Source organism: Sapajus apella, unplaced genomic scaffold (genome assembly GCF_009761245.1).
Source record: "Sapajus apella isolate SASKATOON/1434 unplaced genomic scaffold, GSC_monkey_1.0 scaffold98, whole genome shotgun sequence".
Taxonomy (NCBI): Eukaryota; Metazoa; Chordata; class Mammalia; order Primates; family Cebidae; genus Sapajus; species Sapajus apella.
In genome coordinates, this window is record NW_022437038.1 from 2,827,223 (window position 1) to 2,843,423 (window position 16,201).

Consider the following 16,201-nt stretch of genomic DNA (forward strand, 5'->3'; position numbering starts at 1 on the left):
ATATTCTCACACTCTATTTCACACACATTTCTGGCACTCTTCATTCCTTTATGTAGATCTCAGTTTCTATCTGGTATTAATTTTCTTTAGCCTGAAGAATTTTCTTCAAGTATTTATTATAGTGCAGGTTTCCTTGCATTGGACTTTGCACTGTATATTTTCAGATTGTGTTTGTCTATAAATGTATTTATTTCACCTTCATTTTGGAAGGACATTTTCACAGGATGCATAATTCTAAGATGATAGGTTTCTTTTTTTTTTTTTTTTTTTTTTTGGTTTGTTTTCTTTCAAAATGTTTAAAGATTTCATCTATTGTCTTGAGTTGCATTTTTCTTTTCATTTATAAAAGAAAAGAGGTTTAGGCCAGGTGCAGTGGCTCATGCTTGTAAACCTAGCACTTTGGGAGGCCGAGGCGGGTGGATCACCTGAGGTCAGAAGTTTGAGACCAGCTTGCCCAATATGGTGAACCCCCATCTCTACTAAAAACGCAAAAATTAGCCAGGCATGATAGTGCACACCTGTAATTCCAGCTACTTGGGAGGTTGAGGCAGGAGAATTGCTTGAACTTGAACAGAGGTTGCAGTGAGTACAGATCGTCCCACTGCACTGCAGCCTGGGCAACAGAACGAGACTGTGTCTCAAAAAATAAAATAAAAATAAAAATTTTAAAAAGAGATTTAATTGGCTCCGTGGGCTGTACAAGAATCATAGAGGCTTCTGCTTCTTGGGTGGGGGTTCCCAGGAAACTTGCATGGTGGAAGGCAAAGGGGAAGCAGGCACTTACTTCTTACATGGAAGGAGCCAGAGCAAGAGACAGAGGGGGAGGTGCCATGCACTTAAAAAAACATCACAGCAGTCGTCTTTCTTTTTCCTCAGTTTTTAAGTTAAAAGGTAGATGTGCAGGATGATCAGACTTGTTACATAGGTAAATGTGGAGTTGCATTGTTTTTTTGACCTCTGAGCTTTTTATTGGCCTCCTGCTCCCCAAAGGGTCCCCTGCTTCTGCTGGCCTAATGTCTCAGAACTTTGGTGTCATTGGTCTCAGACACCACTTTGCCATCCACTATCCGGCGGGTGGTGGTCTTTTGGATGGTTTGCATGGAGTTAGTGCTGTCCAGGGCATCACTAAGACTGAAGTCCTCGCCATCTTCCAGCAGGCAGCGGTAGGTGGCCATCTCAGCCTCCAGCTTGACCTTGATGTTCAGCAGAGCCTCGTACTCCTGGGCCTGGCGCTGTCCCTCTGCCCGGGTCTGTGCCAGCTCTGACTCCAGGTGCAGAAGGGTCCCGTTGAACTGCTCCATATGCAGGGCGTAGCGGACCTCCATCTCCCTCAGGCTGTTCTCCAAGCTGATTTTCATATTTCTCATGGAGTCCAGGTCGATCTCCAAGGACTGGACTGTACATCTTAGCTCTGTGAGCATCATCTCAGCAGCTTCAACCTCAGTGGACTGTGTGGTAACCACTACGGTGCTCTCCTCAATCAGCTGAGTCCAGTACTTGTACAGGTCCTCTCGGTTCTTCTGAGCCAGCTCATCATATTGAGCCCGGATTTCTGCCATGATCTTGGCGAGGCCCTGAGATTTGGGGGCATCTACCTCCACGGTCAACCCAGAGCTGGCAATCTGGGCTTGTAGGCCGTTTACTTCCTCTTCATGGTTCTTCTTCATGAAGAGCAGCTCCTCCTTGAGAGCCTCGATCTCTGTCTCCAGCTGCAGCCGAGTGACATTGGTGTCATCGATGACCTTGTGGAGCCCATGGATGTCGCTCTCCACAGACTGGCACATGGCCAGCTCTGTCTCCTACTTGACTCTAAAGTCATCAGCAGCAAGACGGGCATTGTCAATCTGCAGAACGATGCGGGCATTGTCCACAGTATTTTCGAAGATCTGAGCCCTCAGGTCCTTGATGGTCTTGAAGTAATGGCCCCAGTCTCTGACCTAGGGTCCCTTCTTCTCCAGGTGCGCCTGGATTTTGCTCTCCAGCTTCTGGTTCTCGGTCTCCAGGCTCCTCACTCTGTCCAGGTAGGAGGCCAGGCAGTCGTTCAGGCTTTGCGTGGTCTCCTTCTCGTTCTGATGCCTCCCATTCCTGCCAGACCCCCGGCCATCCCCGCGGCCAGGCCCCCAACCCCCATGCCGCTCCGGAAGCTGGCGGAGTAGGACACAGAGATGCGGGACCAGAGCCCCCGGCGCCTGCATAGACTCTGGCCGCGCTGCTGACCGGCTGGGCACCGTAGCTGGGCACCCGGACGGAGCCCACGGACCGGTAGTTGGTGGAGAAAGTGGAACAAGCGATGAAGCTCATGCTGCCCGGGGAGGAGAGCAAGAGGACAGGACATAAGAAGTCGGCAATCAGGATGTGGCACCGCGGTGCTCTGAGGAGGCGGCGCACTAAGGCGGCGCACTGAGGCTGCTCTCCCTGAGATGCCCCGCGGCAGCCGCGCTCGCGGCCCTGAGAAAAAGGAGTTGGGATATAGAATGCCAATCCTTTCCAGGAGAAAGACTACTGCTGTTCAGAAGAGCAGTACTCAGGACACCGGGGCAGCTGCCTCCCTCTCTGAAGCATGGCTTAGGCGTGGAAAAGGACTTCAGGACACTTCTGGGACTCTGTCATTAACAGCTGAAGAGAAGACGACTACAGAAAAGCACCTTGAATTATCCCCTAGATCCAAGCAAGAAACCACCACACCTGAGAGCACCAGTGAGCTTACAGACATTACATGGAGTTCCAGTGGAAGTGATTTGTCAGATGAAGATAAGACACTTTCTAAATTACAGAGAGATAATGGACATGGCTCTAGAATAGACAGATTTCGTAACAGGAACATTTTGTGTCCAGAAGATGGGGCCAGTGATGATGACTACAGTTTATCGACTGGGAGATCAACAGTGACAGGGCAGATGCTAGTGACTATAATGAATTTGAAGATGGCGAGGGTGCTGTGGAAATGTGAGACTGTGCTTCTTGTATAAGTAGTCGGTCTTTGGTTAAGTGATGAGACGCTATCTGAGCTTCCTAAGGCTGGAGTGGACTGGCTCAGTATCAGCTCACTGCAACCTTTGCCTCCTGGGTTCAACCAATTCTCCTGCCTCAGCTTCCCGAGTAGCTGGGATTACAACCAAGTTCTGTAGAAATTTTAGAGTATTCATCAGATAGTGAAAAAAAAGATGACTTGGAAAATGCCCTACTCATTGATTCAGAATCCCCTCACAAATACCACATGGAGTTTGCATCAGATGCAAGACAGATTATGGAGAGACTGATAGACCCGAGGGCAAAATCAACAGAGACTATCTTGCATACACCCCAGAAACCCACAGCTATGTTTCCCAGGACTCCAGAAAATTCAGTAAAGGAGAAGCTTTCACGGATAAATTATACCTTTTTAATTACTGATTTTTTTCTTTAAAAACTGAAATATTTAAAATGTCAATTTTAAGATACTTGCATATGAAATCCTAAGTTCTGGAGCTGATTAATGGAACATTCATCCAATTTGAGGGTCATGGGTTCAGTCATGGCCAGCATATGTGACTGTATTTTTTAATGGAGATTTATTGTTTGGCTTATCAATTTTTATTGAGAGTCAGTATTCTAGGTCACTTGGAGACAAGTGAATAATTGTTCTAATCTTGAGTAACTTATAATCTAAAAAGGGAAATGGAAATATGTACAGATAACGTCAGACTACTTTTATGAGAGAGATCTGCCAGGGCAACACTTGCAAGTACAAAAAAGGATGAGAGAGCAGAGACCCACAGACAAGATGTGTCTGCTGTGCCATGAGCTAGAGTGTCATTCAGGGGCTGGGCCGTGGCCATGGTGAGCAAAGCAGGAAAGACACGGGAAGGAGCCTGTAGGGACCTTCCCCAACCCTGTGTGTTACAAGGTCTTTTCTTGTTTAAATCAAAAGCATTGGCAACAAAAGCCAAAATAGACAAATGGGATCTAATTAAACTCCAGAGCTTCTGCACAGCAAAAGAAACAATCATTAGAGTGAACTGGCAACCAACAGAATGGGAAAAAATTTTTGCAGTCTACCCATCTGACAAAGGGCTAATATTCAGAATTGCAAAGAACTAAAACAGATTTACAAGAAAAAAACAAACCCATTCAAAAGTGGGCGAAGGATATGAACAGACACTTTTCAAAAGAAGACATTTATGTGGCCAACAAACATATGAAAAAATGCTCATCATCACTGGTTATTAGAGAAATGCAAATCAAAACCACATTGAGATACCATCTAACACCAGTTAGAATGGTGATCATTAAAAAATCTGGAGACAACAGATGCTGGAGAGGATGTGGAGCAATAGGAACACTCTTACACTGTTGGTGGGAGTGTAAATTAGTTCAACCATTATGGAAGACAGTGTAGTTATTCCTCAAGGACCTAGAAGTAGAAATCCCATTTGACCCAGCAATCCCATTACTGGGTATATATCCAAAGGATTATAAATCATTCTGTTATAAAGACACATGCACAGGTATGTTCATTCTGGCACTGTTTACAATAGCAAAGACTTGGAACCAACACAGATGCCCATTTATGATAGACTGGACAGGGAAAATGTGGCACATATACACCATGGAATACTATGCAGCCATAAAAAATGATGAGTTCCTGTACTGTGTAGAGACATGCATGAATCTGGAAACCATCATTCTCAGCAAACTGACACAAGAACAGAAAATCAAACACTGCATGTTCTCACTCATAGGTGGGTGTTGAACAATGAGAATACATGGACACAGGGAGGGGAGCATCACACACTGGGGTCTGTTGAGGTGGACGAGGGGAGGAACAGCGTGGGGTAGGGAGGTTGGGGAGGAATAACATGGTGACAAATGCCAGATATAGGTGACGGAGGGATAGAGGCAGCAAACCACCTTGCCATGTATGTACCTATGCAACAATCCTGCATGATCTGCACATGTACTCCAGAACCTAAAGTACAATAAAATGTGTATATACATACACATATATATATATGTATATATATAAAGAAGTCTGCAATCATTTTAAACTTTGTTCCCCTCTATGTAACATGTCCGTCTTTCTGACTGCTGTCAATATTGTTTTCTTTATCACTAGGTTTTGGCAAAGTGATTATGATGTACTTTGGAAGTGTTTTTAATTTTTACAAATGTTTATAGTCAGCTCTCTGTATATGCGGTATATGTATTGGTTGCAGGGCCCCCTGCAAATACCAAATTCTGCAGATAATCAAGTCTCTTACATAAAATGGCATGGTACAGTTGGCCCTTTATATCTGCAGGTTTTGATCTGTAGTTGGTTGACTCCATGGATGTGAAACATGCAGACATAGGGAGATGACTGTATCTTGTTTGGGATTCTTTCAGTTCTTAAATTTATTGGTTAATAGTTTTCATCAAATCTGGAAAATTATGGGCCATTATTTCTTCTTGTTTTAATTTATCCCTTCACCATTTTGGAAATTTTTTCTGTAGTAATTCTCTTTATATTGTCCATACGTCACTGAGGCTCTGAGAGTTTTTTCAGCCTTTTTTTTCCTCTCTGTACTTCAGATTGTTAGTTCTTTTTGCCATTATCTTAGTTTCACTCATCTTTTCTATTGAAGTGTCTAATCTGCAGCTAAGCCGATATAGTGAAAATTTCATTTCAGATATGGTATTTTTTTCAGCTCTAGAGTCTCAATTGAGTCTTTTTTTGTAGTTTCATTTCTCTTATTATGTTCATGTTTTTCTTTATATCTTGTATATATACTGATATCTGTTCTAAAGTGCTTGCCTGCTCTTCCCATCATCTCTGTCGTGTCTAGATTTATTTCCACTAAGCAATCTTTTTCTGCTTCTTAATTTTTTGACTGGATGCTAGATATTAGAATGCAACATGGTTGAATGTTGGAATTTGGTTGTCTTAAAGAGTATTAGGCTTTTTTTCTAGCAGATAGTTAACTTACATGCAAATCAACTTGATCATATTAAGACTTGTTTTTAAATTTTGCATAAATCTAAAGTAGCATTTACTCTGGATCTGGTTTAGTCCTACTTCTAACATGTGTCCTTTTTCTGATTTCCAAATGCTCAGTGAAGTCTCTCCCCTCTCACCGATCAGAACTCAAATGTCTCTCAGCCCTCTTGAAGATTACTCAGTAATCTTCAATAGGTATTTATTTATCCTTCTTGGGTAGTTCTTCTGATAGCTGTTCTGTGCCCATTCTCGTCGAGTCTCCTCTACATTTGTATAGATAGATTTCAGCCAGACTCAGGTTGATTCTACTGCAGATATCTGGAACTTTTTTTTTTCTGTGGGGATTCCTCTTCTCAGGTAATGTGCCCTATAAATCCAAGCTGCCACTGCCTTCCTGATCTCCCATCTCTCTTTTTTCAGCTCTGTAAGTCTACAGTACTCTGCATTGTTTGTCCTCTCCCTGCACTATAATGTGTCAAGTATTTCCATACACAAAGGCTAGGTGGCTGTAGGGCTCACTTAATTTGTTTCCTTTCTCTCAGGGATCACAGCCCTTTGCAGCCTGTTGCCCAATGTCTAAAAACAGTTGTTTCATATATTTTGTCTGATTTTCTAGTTGTTTACAGATGGAGGTCTAGCCTGGTACCAGTTACTTCTTTATGGCCAGAAGCAGGAATCTCTAATGTAGCTTTTATAGATGGATGAGGTGTGTTTGGTTGCCTTTCTGTAGTTAATAGGCCCTTGAATTTGTATTCATTATTTTCTTGGATACTGCATTTTAAAAGTAACATTTCTTAATTCTAGAACAAAAATTACACATACATTATTACATATACGATTATATATAAAATATATAAATTACCATGAGTTAATCCTAATAAGTTTAGTCAGTCATGTAGTATTCCTTGTGGTTTTTAAAAAATAATTCCTATATATGTGAGGGACATTTACATGCTGAATTTGTAGGTAGTCTGTTTCAAGTAAAAGAAAACCATTTCAGTTGTGACCTACTTTTTTTCCTTTTGATTTTATTCACTAATAGCCATGTGTTTTGATAGTATATAAAGCAACATTTTATTAGTTTCTCAAATCCCTTGCTCTGCTTTTTTACAGAATGAAATTTTTCACTATTTATGTCATACTGGAGAATACAGAATGTGAAAATATAATTGTCCACTTCTCTTAACTGCAATTATAGTTTGAATAGTCTCACAAGATACATTTCTTTTTCCCCAGACGTAAATGAAGCCTCTTTTGAGTTCAGAGCTAAAATTAAGGACTATTTTAGATTGAGTCCCCAGGACACTCAGTTTTTCATTCTAGGTAGCACTATCTCATTTTTACATTTCCTGTGTTGTCTCTATAGATGGTTAGAAAAGCATACTTCATCAGAACGATGGGTTACTGCCAGCGCCCCTCTGTGAGATGGTTATTAAAAGCCAGTCCTCTCCTCTACAATTCAGAGTGCAAGGTTTTCACTGATGTTGTATACTTGAGCTCTTCTGACACGAGGGAGAGGATAGCTCAAACAGCTCTCAAAACTGGGTTTATAGCCTTTCCTATCATTTGGCATTTCACTGAACTAGGTGAGGTGGTTCTTAATCTTTCTCTACCTCTTTATCATTAACATGGTTGATCGTCAGTGAAAGCTGCAGTCAAACAAAAATGGAAACTTTGTAATTTATGTATAGCTTTAAAAAGGCAAAGAAATGAAGGATTATTGCAGTTGGTGCAATCCCTGATAAAATTAATATCAAATGCATATAAATCCTATTAGAGATCTGTCATGGGTGAAAAAGGAATATGAAAAATGCGTGACCTATCTTTATTAGATTCAGTTAGAGAGAGACCATACAGAGCTAAGGAGCTTTACGAACTGCATATTAATCATAACCAGTCTTCTGAGATAAACCTATTTCTTGTAACTTATCAAAGCCGTACAGAAGATTAGTCATTCCCTTTGGTAAAGGAATGTTTTACATATTGTTCTGAGTTTTGAACATCACAGCTTTAAAAGCTGATTAACAGATATTTTAATACTAAAATATATCTCATTGAATTATATAGCTTAGGCAGCTATTATCCTGTAATGCTACCTCAATAGGGAGATGGGCTCTTTGTCAAAACCTCTACATCATTGTTTTGTTGCATATTGAACAAGACACTCTAGGGAGTTGTATTAGAGACCAGACAAAAGAACTTTGCCACAGCAGGCAATCATTAAATCATGCAGAAATATTTCTTTCTTAAATCTTTACTTTAAGCAACAATTGGTGGATGCCAGCACCATTTTTTAAATGTCACTTTCAATTCCTGAAGTCTTTTATCTCTTTGAGAAGGAGGGGAATTAGCTTAAGGGGACGGTTAAGACCATCATGTTAATACGAGGTATTACTAAAGATAGGGGATGTATTAACAGCTCTAATCTGACAAAGATAATTAAGATTGTATTTTTAAAACGTGAGAGAGGGTTTCATAAGATTGTGAAACTTTTAGACAAAACCTGAAGACTAAGAGGTATAAATGAATTTTGTATTACTGTCTCACAAAACTTAGAGATGTTGAGTGATATAAGCATTTAGTTTCTGACCTCGTGTTACCACTTCAGTGCCCAGCATTTATGTCATGTCAATAAAAATATAGAACCATCTCAAGATGATTTCTATACTTAATAATATATACCATTTTATAGCTTTTTTATATTTCTAAAATAATAATCTTGTTTAAAAAGCTGAAAAAATAGTGAAGTATATGCATCAGAAATAAAATCTTCCACCTGGGATGGGCACGCTGGCTCACGCCTGTAATCCCAGCACTTTGGGAGGCTGAGGCAGGAGGATCACGAGGTCAAGAGATCAAGAGCATCCTGGCCAACACGGTGAAACCCTGTCTCTACTAAAAATACAAAAATTAGCTGGGTGTGGTGGCGTGTGCCTGTAGTCCCAGCTACTCGGGAGGCTGAGGCAGGAGAATCACTTGAACCCGGGAGGTGGAGGTTGCAGTGAGCTGAGATTGTACTACTGCACTCCAGCCTGGCGGCAGAGTGAGACTATTCCATATCAAAAAAAAAAAAAAAAAAAAAAAAAGATGTTCTGCAGATGCAAATTTCCCTCAGAGAACATGGCTTTGCAAGGCCATTTCAAAATATGTCAAAGAAAACTTTGAGGGGGAAGAGGTAAAAAAGATATATATGTGTGTGTCTGTGTGTGTGTGTGTGTGTATACATATTTTAAATATATTTATTGAAGAGATCCACACACAGAAAAGTACACAAACCATAATGTTACAGCTCAATCAGTTATTTCAAAGTGAATACACGTATAGAACCAACACCTACTTCAAGAAATAGAACAGTACTAGCACTTCCCAATTTCTGCTGTCCTTGTCTTCCCCAAAGACTTCCAGTAATTTGACTTGGAACAGTACAGTTTATTACTGCCTATTTTTTGAGGTTCATATAAATTAAACTACAGAGTATCTACTTCTAGTATCTGGCTTCATTCATTCAAACCCATGTTTGTGAGAATTATTTACAGGCCTGAATATAACTGTAGTTTAAAATTTTGTTCTCACGTAGCTGGGGTTGGCCTACTTACTCCGTAAAGGGCGAGACGGTAAATATTTTAGGCTTTGTGGGTCATATGGTTTCTGACACAGCTTTCATAAAAGCAGGTAGATAATATGCAAATGAATGTGATTGTACTCCATTAAAACTTTATTTGCAAAAACAGGCTTCAGGCTAGATATGGACTGTAGTTTGCCATACATACAATAAATAAATGAAAAACTCTAGTATACCGTAGTATTTCATTATATGAATATATCACAATTAACTGAGCCATTCAAATATTAGCAGACATTTGTGGTTTTGGTATGAATGCCCTTGTAATGTGATTTTGCATACATATGCATGCATTTCTGTTTGGTATATGGAATTGCCTCATCATAGGGTATATGTGGGTTCAACTTCAGTAGTAATGCCAAATGGTTTACCAAGGTGGTTATATTAGTCAGGGTTCTCGAGAGGGACAGAACTAATAGAATAAGTGTATATATGAATGGGAGTTTATTAAGGAGCATTGACCCATATGATCATGAGGTGAAGTCCCACAATAGGTCATATATGCAAGCTGAGGAGCAAGGAAGCTAGTTCGAGTCCCAAAACCTTAAAAGTTGGCCGGGCGCGGTGGCTTAAGCCTGTAATCCCAGCACTTTGGGAGGCCGAGGCGGGTGGATCACGAGGTCAAGAGATCGAGACCATCCTGGTCAACACGGTGAAACCCCGTCTCTACTAAAAATACAAAAACATTAGCTGGGCATGGTGGCGCGTGCCTGTAATCCCAGCTACTCAGGAGGCTGAGCCAGGAGAATTGCCTGAACCCAGGAGGCGGAGGTTGCGGTGAGCCGAGATCGCGCCATTGCACTCCAGCCTGGGTAACAAGAGCGAAACTCCGTCTCCAAAATGAATAAAAAAAAAAAAAAAGTTGGGAAGCTGACAGTTTGGCCTTCAGTCTATGGCTGAAGGCCTGAGAGCCCCTGGCAGATCACTGGTGTAAGTCCAAGAGTCCAAAAGCTGAAGAACTTGGAGTCTGATGTTTGAGGGCAGGAAGCATCCAGCACGGGAGAAAGATGAAGGCCAGAAGACCCAGCCAGCCTACTCATTCCACATTCCTCTGCCTGCTTTTATCCTAGCCATGCTGGCAGCTGATTAGATGGTGTCCACCCAGATTGAGGGTGGGTCTGCGTCTCCCAGTCCACTAACTCAAATGTTGCTATCTTTTGACACAACCCTCACAAACACACACAGGAACAATACTTTGCATCCTTTAATCCAATCAAGTTGACAATATTAACCATCACAGTGGTAGATTAATTTACACCCCTACCAGTAGTTTTACTCATCATCACTTGTTATTGTCTATGTTATTAAAGATGTTTTCTTTACTAACTTAAATTATACACAGTAAATGATATTTTCATTTTTAAAATTAAAGAATGTTAGAGCCTATATATCAGTTTATGTTTGCCTACTCACAAAAATTCATACAGAAAATCTTGATATGTTAGCCTCTAATTTAACCAACTTGTTAAATCTTAACTAGTCTTTAATCTTAAAATGATAAAGGATCTCCACAGCATATATTATGTAATTTATGTACTGAACTGATTTCCATTCTCAGCAGTTGCCTAGTAGTAACATTAGTGTAGCTATGCAGAACAAGGGAAGAATACTTAAGTCCTAGATAACGTAATTTCTGCACATATACTCTATTAATAGCACTTTCCAAAATTATCTGTGCCCTTTATCTTAGAATTCAAATCCAAAGTCCTTTTTTCAAATGTCATCTTCAAACTTGTTTTGGCATTTCATACCACCTACTACCCATTCTTTCTTAAAATTCCTGTGCTTTCTACTTATCTGTATACCCTTCTTCTCTGTCATCTGTGTTCTAGTGTCCCATTTCCCTGACACAGTAATTTTTCCCATTTCCTGAGTTTTTGTTCAAGGCTGTTCTTCTCCCATTAAAATTTGCCTGGCATGATGAGTTCATATTATCAACCTTATATGGATGCTCCTAAATTTACATCTTTAATCCAGACTTCTTACCTGCCTAATGATCTTATATTTTCAGATACTTAGAAGGTATCACCTTTTATCTCATTTTCTCAAACTTAAATATCCAAAGTGAAACATATGTTGATACTCATTTTCTCTCTCTGCCTCTGCCATCCTCTCTACCACCCCAAAGTCCCAATATTCCCCATTCTCCCTTTAGCAAATAAAGATAGTAGAAAGAAGTGTTTTATTAAGCATTGATAAGTAGAAAAGGATAGAATAATTTCTCTTGTTGGTTAAATGAAAGATAAGGGAAGAAATGACGCATTTTATATAATTCTTATTAGGAAATAAATGTGCTGTATTCCAAATAATATGAAATATTATTAATTTTAATATTCAGCAAATACCAATCATTTTACAGTGATAATTTGGGATAGTTAGGCAAGTTAATTTTGGAAAATAGTGCAAAAGTAGAGCTAGATCATTCTAATTGAACAATGATAATTTATGTTCAGCTCTTTTAGTGTTCCAAAAATAAAGTAATAAATATATGCTAAAATTTAAAAATAATATATTCAGCATAAATAAATGATAACTATCATCTTGAAAAAGTAATTGCTCTGGGAAGTAAGAAAAAGCATGTCTCTCCAGTAAGGCACTAATATCCTCTGAATCTAAATGGAGTTATTTTCAAACTTTCAAGAAAAGCATATAATTTATCAGAGTGTCATTTTCAAATGTGGAAACCCTTATTCTCATAGGGAATGAGGAGAGCCACTGAAATTCTTTAATATTCTCTGTCATATTGCCAAAAGGTGGGGTAACACTGAGGTAAGTTCCCTGATGATAACCCTGGCAACCTATTAGAGTTTAATATAGGTAAGATAACGAGAATGCCTAGCATGTTCCAGGCATTATTCTAGCAGATTCTGAGTACATTCTAGTAGGACAGATGAAAAAAAATGTATGTATTCATACATACATCCATATACATCCATATATATATTTATACACACATTCTCACACATGTATACATGTACATACATGTATAATCATAGGTATAAGTGCTATCCTGAAAAGAAATAGAGCAGGGTAAGGAGTACCATGGGGTGGGTGTTACCATTTTAAGTAGGATGATAAAAGTGGGCCTTGTAGAGAATGTGATATTTTGGCAAAGATGGGAACAAGGCAAGGGAGCGAGCCAAGAGGATATCTGGTATGGTTATATTTAGGTTTTTTTTTTTTTTTAACTTATTTCTCACTTTACTTCTGAAAGGATTTGGTGCCTACATTATTTAGTAGGTCAAAACTAAATAAAAACTTGATACATTAACATTTTATTCCTTTGGTAATATAAGGGGACCAGGTTAGGGAAAACTTAGTCCACTCTGGGGAAGTGCTATGTCAAACTTTTTTGTTTGACTGTCAGAGCTCTCATGGGGTACCCACCATGCTGCCATGGGGTGGAGTATTTCACTGTAACATTTCTATGCCTTATGAAATTGACTTAGATTGAAAATATCCTACTACTTTAGCCCCTGAACCTGTTCTTTTTAAGTGCAGATTTTCTAATCTAAAAATCAAATGAGAGAGAATGCGAGAAGGTTTACTGGAAAATCCTAGGTAATGTATAGCTGTGTAACAGTGACTCTTTGGAAACATTTCTTCTGTTAAATAATGTTGATTATTTCTGGTTAGGTAAAGGAGAAGGCAGATAAGACCTTAGGGTAGCCCACAAATCAAATAGTATAGGAAATTACCTTTTCCAATTACGTAGAAGCTGCCCTTGTTGCTAACTTTCTTCATTATTCACCATCACTATAATTGGGAAAACTGGAAAGCTTGGCAAGAGAAATTTGAATAGCAAGCTCTTAGTTTGCTACGTTGTCGCTGACTGTCACTGGTATAAATACAGGTGTAGTTTTACAGGATGTTTGATGATTATTCTATGCAGAAGCCTAATACTTGTGTCATGAATCTCTACCTCAGTATTCAGAATTCCCTAATCTATTTTGGGAATTTTCCTTTTACTTATATGTATAGATCAATCCCCAGTTTTCCAGTATAACAGTTCACCACTGATGCTGAAATTAGAACATTCAGGGCTTGTAATTTGAAAATTTAAAGATTAGAAATTATATTTCATTCATCCTGTCTATATATGATCCAATGTACTTTTGCTTTCTGGTTTCTGGTTTCTGTTAAACTGGACATGCCACTTTAACATTAAGCTCATTCTTTATTTGCTTAGCAAATTATATACATTTTTATTCTTGCAACAAGGAAGGATAGGCATAGATGTTCTGGACTTATTGTTAAAGGAGAATCTAGGCTAGTGGACAAATTTAAGTAAGGCAAGGAACATAGCTAACTGTCACAGGTCTGATACACAGGTTTCAGTGTTAAAGATGAATCAGTAATAGTCTGTTATTCAAAGATAAACTGAGGTAAATGAAAATATTAAAGAGTTTATTTTAGCAAATAGTGACTCATGAATTGGGCAATCCCAGATCACAAGTGGCTCAGGAGCTCCACCCAAGAAATATGAAGTGAAGACTTTGTTAGGTGAACACAGAAGCAAGGCAAAGAAAATAGTTTGATTGGCTAACGTGGAATGGTAGCCTTATTTGGATCATTCAAGTGAAAAGTCCCTGGTTAGAGATTAGTTTCTTACTGATTACACTTAATTTTTGTTTTCCTAAAATGTGATTGTTTACACTGACTTGGGTTTCAGTTTGCTTACTTAAGATTCCAGGATGCTGGAGTCCCCTCAGTCTTACGGCCTCCTGATGAATTAACTTTAACACTAGGAAACTGGGAAACAGAGTCTGGGACTAAGTCTGAGCTAAGAAAAAAGTCCTAAACAGAGGTCAGAGACACTAGGCAAAGTTAAAAATGTGCCAGGAATTCAATCAACTTGGTGTGGAGCTAAAGCCTTTATAATCATGGGCTTTCCTACTGATAAGAGTATATTACTGCAGGAAGGACACTCAGAGGACACCTGGTCTATGAGGGTATTGGGGAAGATGGAACTCCCACATCTACTGTCTACCACAAATGAGATTTGATATTGTAGAAATAGAAAAAAAAAAAAAGAGCCCTGTTTGAAGTTGATCTTTTATATGAATTAAAAGAAACTAATTATATCTCAGTCAGTGTAAAATGTATGTATTGTTTGGTTTCATGACCCTTTGTATTACTTACCTCTCTAGTTCCTCAGTACTTTAATACAGTTGCTATCCTTCCCACTCTCTCTCTGCTACATAATAGTGCTGATTTAACAAATACTCACTAAACAGACAAAACCCACGCACCATTAATTATAAACTGAAATGAGGCATAAATGTGGAATAAATAAAGAATATAATGATAAAATTTACAAAATATTATTAAATGCACTAGTACCTATTATATATCACTCTATAAATTAATCATATTAACGTTATAGTGACAAAAGGTTTTTTCCTAAGCAGAATTAACATTTTTGTGCATTCTTTCTCTGTACCACCTCATATTTTAAATATATCTGCAAAGCTGGTTTAAATCTTAAAAATTTATGTTAAAAAATGTATGCATATCACATAAACATGGTAATGCTTAATTGTCCATTAAAGAAGACATTTCACATTTTCAACATGAATGCTTTTCTATTCTAAACATTTTTATTAAGCCGTTTATTCAATCAGAAGGCCTGCACAGCAAGCAGTAGTGTAGTTGTTTTTCAACTAGTACTCTGTCAGGAACTTAGGTAGAAGTAATACATTTGAAATACCACTTTGAGAAAAAATGTCTTTAACAGAAATCTTAAAGCAATAATTGGTATTGGACTGTAAAACTTGTTTGGAGTTGTATTTTGTGATTTTTTAAGGGGATACTACCTGTACTTTCTCTTACTATTTTTACTGTTTTCTCATAAATTTTCTTCTATTGATGGTTGTTTTAAATTACATGATGCCAAAGATTATATTTGTATCCTTTTTCTACACTCGGAAATGCTTTTTATACTGCCTTAAACAGTACCATGTATTTATGTATTTTAAAGGTGTTTTAAGACATGCTTGGTAAAGATGTTATTAATTGCTTATGCATATTTCACTGATTGACATATACAATAGAATAGTAAATTATTAAACTTTTTAAACACCCAGCCACAAATTTTGTTTCCTTGATATTCCATGACAACTTTACATAGTGCTCTATTAAGTATTTAATATAAACAAGGTATCTCTCTCTCTCCACCCACTTTTCCTCTCCATCTTCTCTTCATGCCAACTTTTCTGGAAACTTCTCCCTAGTCCAGAAGTAGCTGGAAGAGAATTCCACTTATTCCAAAAAAGTAATTTCCCTATTTCAAGGTATAAATAAGTCAGTATGTTTACAGATCCAAGCTTCATTTTGTATGACTGTCCTTTTAAAAAAAATTGTGGTTGAAAAAAAAAAAAAAAAAAAAGACAAAACACATAACCTGAGATCTTTTCTCTTAAAAAATTTTAAGTGTATAGTACAATATTGTTAACTATAGGCATAATGTTGTACAACAATCTCCAGAGCATTTTCATCTTACATAACTGAAACTTTATGCCTGCCCATTGAACAACAGCTCTTTTATTTCTCCCTCATCGCATCCCGTCAATAACCACTGTATGTTTTGATGAGTTTGACTACCTGAGATATAAATGGAATCA

General features: G+C 38.5%; 1 protein-coding gene and 2 pseudogenes across 11 annotated transcripts in view; 2 read left to right on the forward strand and 1 right to left on the reverse strand.

Annotated features, from left to right (window-relative positions):
- The window catches only part of DIAPH2 (diaphanous related formin 2), a 916,386-nt gene that overhangs the window by 119,777 nt on the left and 780,408 nt on the right, over positions 1 to 16,201 (forward strand). The gene's annotated exons all lie outside the window — the stretch shown is intronic.
- On the reverse strand, positions 946 to 2,301 carry LOC116536070 (annotated as a pseudogene). The gene has a single exon (XR_004262466.1). The product of XR_004262466.1 is annotated as a keratin, type I cytoskeletal 18 pseudogene (transcript).
- Positions 2,268 to 3,271, forward strand: LOC116536076 (annotated as a pseudogene).